The following is a 5713-nucleotide window of genomic DNA, read 5'->3' on the forward strand; positions in this document are numbered from 1 at the left end:
TAAACCAAACAAGTTTTATTTGAGACTTCCCTGGAATTTCCATAGTGAGAATATGTTCCAAAGAGACACATGGACCCATCTGGGATCAGGCCTGTAGAATCTAACTCAGTCCATATGAGGCCAGAGTCTTTGGGGGAGGGAAACTGCTAAACCACAGTTATTACATATAATTGGAATAATCAGAGGGACCTCCTGATCCCTTGGGATGAAGGATGAACTTTGGCTTCTTCGAGTAGATTATATATTCTAGCCCCTTGTTAAAGGATGATTACATGCAGCATCTCCTAATTGGATTTGGGGCATCCTTGTAACTGATGATTGGTGACTGATCCAGGAAGGGTCACCCCTTCAGTCACTGAAAAGACTAGGAAAACCCAAACCATGCCCTTACTTCTCAGGAAATCCGGACTTGTGAGTTGCTTGGAGAGTACATATATTGAAGGTAAATGGGAAATATTTGTTGAACAGGCCTACAAATTTATCATTACTTCCTTGGAAAGTAAAATGATTGAGTTTATTTTTCATGTTTTAAATATTTATTAATGTACACTTATGTGTCATCTGTTTTAAGCATTTTTGTGGTGGGGGAAATAAATATCTTATACTCTGAAGTGGGGTAAAGGTCCCTTCATTATTACTTGGTATAGGGATTACCTCTCTAGAAGGGGCTCTACTGATCCCTTTTAATGATACCTAGATATACATGATGTTTAAGCTTGGTTGTATAAAATTTATTCAGAACTCTGTAATGGGAGCAAGGAGCAGAGAATATTAAAAAAAAAAACACCTGTTTCCCCTTTTTGAGGTCAGGCTTCCTCCAATATTGAATCTGGGCTTCACCTGAGACCACAGCTGGAGCTATGTGTAAGAAGGGGAGCCCTGAGCCAACATTAACTAACAGCTTTGAATTTAATGAGTTCCAATAAGTCCAGGAAAATCTCAGAATATTGAAGTGCTTTCAAAAACATGACATGAGACATCTATCTTCTGCTGTAAATGTGTTTCTTACTTTTTGATTTCATTGGTATACTGCATAAACATTGTTGTTGTTCAGTCATTTCAATCGTGTCCTACTCTTCATGACCCCATTTGGGAGTTTCTTGGCAAAGACACTGGAGTATTTTCCATTTCTTTCTCCAGCTCATTTTACAGATGAGGAAACTGAGGCAAACAGGGTTATGTGACTTGCCTAGAATCACACAGGTAGTGTCTGAGGCTGAATTTGAACTGACTCCAGGCCCAGCTGTGCCACCTAGCTGTTTCCAAATTTATCATAATTTGTTTCTGTTTATATCAATGTAGAGATGTTTTGTAGGAAAGCTTTTGTTTAGTATTTAAGTTCCCCATATGCTTATCCTCCATAACTGACAAGACACAGACACATGGTAATATAAAGCACACCAAAAGAGTCCAGATAAATTAATTGATTACATGAAATTAGGGAATAGAAGGAAGAGAGAATTGTTGAAATGATTAAGGAAAAGAATGAATAATACATATCAAATTTTTACAAGCACATATATTAAAAATACTTCTTGATTCTTTGGAAAATGCAACAAAAGATAACCTTGTTCAGCAACTTTTCTATTGCTATCAAGTAAGGCATAAAACAGAGAAAAATATGCTTTCCAAAGGCGTCTGCCACTTTCATGGAAGGTACCACAAAAAGATTCTTAATCAAAGATAGTGTTGTACATGTATAGTATATACAAAATTAATTCAAGGCACTTTAGATAGACAGAACATTAGTATATGAAGTAATCAGGAATGGCTTCATGCAGAAGGTATCACTTGAGCTTAATCTTGAAGTAAGCCAAGGATTCCAAAAGGTAGAATTGTGGAGAGAGTGTATCCCAAGCATAGGAACAGGCAGCAAAGACACAAAGATAGAATATTATGAGAGAAATAACAGCAAGCTGTTCAGAATGACTAAACCACAGTGTGTAGAAGGGACTAATGTATAAGAAAATAAAAAAGTTAAGAAAGGCTCAGGTTGTGAAAAGCTTTAAATATCAAGCATAGGTTTTATATTTTATATTTTATTCTAGAGGTAATAGAGAGTGACTGGCATTTGAGCAGAGAGACACAGTCAGATCTGCTATTTTGGAAAATTAATTTGGTAGATGGTGCAAAATGGATTAGGGTGGGAAATCATTTGAGGTAGGGAGACCAAATAAGAGGCTATTGCAATAGTTCAAGTTAGAGATGTTAAAGGCTAAAATTCTAGCTAGTCTGTCTAAAATATCTAATGAGTGGTCGCCAATAAATTATAAATTATAAGCTTTAGCAAGAGTTGGACTTTTAAGCATTTATTAAGGAGAATAAGAATTTGGTAAAAAGAGAGAAAGGCCTACATTCATCTATCTATTAAAGGGAGAGCACATTTCTCACTCCCTTCTCCACCAGCATCCTCAGGAAAGAGAGAGAGGCAGAGCACCCGGCTCCCCCTTCCTCCTCCCACCAGCAAACGTCACTTCCTGATGCCAAAGAAAAGACGCATGGTCTTGCCTTCAAAGACCTTCCTTTCATGGAGGAGCTTTTCTACAGTAAGTCTCCAGCAGGTGGCGTCATTCCAATCATTACAGAGGGGATAAGGGCCTGAACTAGAGCCATATCTATTTAAGAGGATAGAAATGACTAGATTTGCCAACCGGTGATATATCTGTTGGGAGTGATAGTGTGGAGTTGAGGGAAAACTCCAACATTTTAAATCTGGATGTCTAGATGGTAGTGGTGTTCTTTAAAGTAATGAGATTTGGAAAGGAGTTGAGTTTGGGGAAAATGGTAATGAACTCTATAATGAACATGTTGTTTTTGAGATGCTTAAGAGCATCTAGTTCAAAATGTCTAAATAGTGAGGAAGGACTAAAAGTAATTGGCAATGAGAGACTAAAGCTCAATAGTGATACTAGGATTAAATAAATATAAATGTACATATACTCATAAATATGTATTCATGTGTATATATTTATATATGTATAGATACATGTATGGGGAGGCAGAGATGAGAATCGTATGCATAGAGAGACGAATGTTGTTGCTATTGTTGCTTGTCCTTTATTTTTCTAAAAGGAACAATGACATGGAGAGATGTCTTGACTCATGTGTGAATTGGATTTAAATGAGGAAGAGTTTAAATGTCTCTCTTCCAGAGTCCCTGAAGTCCAGTGGCAAGACAAGCCAGGACAACTCATGATGGCTAGGTATGCAATGGATGACCTTGGTGTCTTAGATGTCTAGCCAATCTCTAAGCATTCCATGGCTCCTGTTTCATTTGTCTGAATGGCCATTGTTACAAATTGTTCTCATCCACCCATTCTGCTGGGAGAAATCTTCACATGCTTGAAGTAGATACCTAACTCACTGAAGGATTTGAGGTCCATCGATTACTCTCAACCTGGTTCTTCATTGGTTTAGGTATTCAGGCTATATTTGTCTCATAAAAGTATTCTGGTAGAGTGCATTTTTGTCTCAATTTTAAGAATAATGTGTATAGTATTGGTGTTAATTTTACTTTAATTTTTTGGGGGGTGGGGCAAAGAGGGTTAAGTAGCTGGTAGCGTTGATTGACATGACTTACAGGCAGTTCTATGAATAGATGTAATGATTCTATGAATAGATGTAACTTCCAGATGCTAGTCACATGCTTTTGCCTCAGGGGAGTGTTGCCCTGGTTCTCACAATGTCTTTCTCATCAGGGGGGTGGCACTCTGATTCTCACACTTGCCCAGGGTCATATAGCTTGTAAGTGTCAAGTATCTGAGGCCAAATTTGAACTCAGGTCCTCCTGAATCCAGGGCTGGTGCTTTATCCACTGCATGACCTAACTGCCCCTGGTGTTAATTTTACTTTAAAAGTTAGAATTTGTCAGAAACAAGAAGTTTCCCCACCTCTTTTGGTAGTTTCTTTATGTATAACTCTATTTTCTTTTCTTATTGTGTATTATTTAAGACATCCATTTTGTCCTCTATATAGATATTTTTATATTCTTAAAGGTATTCCCCCATTTTTCTTTAATATTTGCAATTTCATTAGCATTTAACTGTGTATAGTATTTCTTGTGCTTTTGTTGTGATTTCACCAAGTTCATTTTCTATTTTGCTGATTTAATATTCTGTTCTTTTCATTTTACTCAGATTGACAAAAGGTTTATCAATTTTACTAGTCTTTTCAAAAAGGGAGCTTTCAATTTTTATGAATTCTATGGATTTTTGTTTCCAGTTCATATATTTCTTCTCTAATTTTAAGTATAATTTCTTTTCTACTTATTTTAGGTTTATTTGCTTTCTAATTTTTATACATATTCAATTCTTTAATCCTCTTTTTCTATTATGTTAATGTGTGTTTGAAGGGTTATCATTTTTCTTCTGAGCTTTAGCTAATAAATTTTGGTATGTTGTTTTATTATTATCATTTTCTTTCACATAATTATTCATTGTTTCTATATGGTTTTTCTACCACTCAATATTTAAAAATTCATTAAGTCTCCACTGGGCAAAGGTGGTGTTCTATTTGTTCCCTGAAATTATGACTATTTTTATTATATTGCAGTCTGTAAAAGACAGTTTTCCTTGTTCTCTCTTTTTATACATATTTGCAATATTTTTGTGCCTTAATATGTGGTCCATTTTATTAATGTGTCATGTGATGCTTAGAAATATATGTATGTATTTTGGGGCAGCTAGGTGGCACAGTGGATAAAGCACCAGCCCTGGATTCAGGAGGACCTGAGTTCAAATGCAGCTTCAGACACTTGACACTTACTAGCTGTGTGACCCTGGGCAAGTCACTTAACCCTCATTGCCCTGCAAAAAAAGAAAAAAAAGAAAAAGAAAAAAAGAAAGAAATATATGTATTTTTAGGAGTTCTGATCAGAAGATTCCCTAAGTTTTTTCTCTGTAGTTTCTCTAGCAACATGTTCAATTCTATATTTTCCTTTTATTTATCTTTCTCTTTTTTCTAAAACTAAGAGAGGAATGTTAAAGTCTCCTATTATTATGGCATTGATGCCTATATATTTTCATAATTCACTTAATTTTCCTTTATGGATTGAGATTCTATAGCATTTGGAGGGTATGTTTAACATTAATATTGGTTTGTTTGTGGCTCCTTTCAGCATATTGTAATTTCCTTACTTATATGCTTCTATCTTCTCAATTTTTGGTTTTGCTTTGTCTGATGGAACAATTGCAATTTTTGCATTTTTTGATTCACCTGATTAATAGTAAATTTTGGTTAAGCCTTTGATTTTTATTTTGCTAATGCCTTTGCTTTTTATGTCGACTTCTTATAAGCAGCAATTCTGAGAATTTTCTTTTCTTATCCTATCAGTCACTACTTTTTGTTGGATTGTTTAATCCAGTCACACTTAAAGTTATGAGTTTGGTTTATATATGCCTTCATTTGTCTCCAATTTTTAAAATCTAAATTAAAGTTTTGTTATTGTTCTTCTTCCTCTGTAATGACAATATATTACCTTTTCTATGATTTTAGTTTAATCTCATTTAAGGGAACTCTATTTTCAGAGACTCCTTCTCACTTGCAAGGCCTCATCTTCATAATTTTTATCCTCTTTCCTAGATTTGGAATTGTATAGAGCTTTTTCTCATCTTTTTCCTTTTATCTAGGTATACAACACCTTTATGATATCATTAGTCCTCTTTGAGAACTGATGATGAACAACAAAAAGAAGTTATCTAAGTCTCCCCCTCTT

This window comes from Dromiciops gliroides, chromosome 3, assembly GCF_019393635.1.
Source record: "Dromiciops gliroides isolate mDroGli1 chromosome 3, mDroGli1.pri, whole genome shotgun sequence".
NCBI lineage: Eukaryota > Metazoa > Chordata > Mammalia > Microbiotheria > Microbiotheriidae > Dromiciops > Dromiciops gliroides.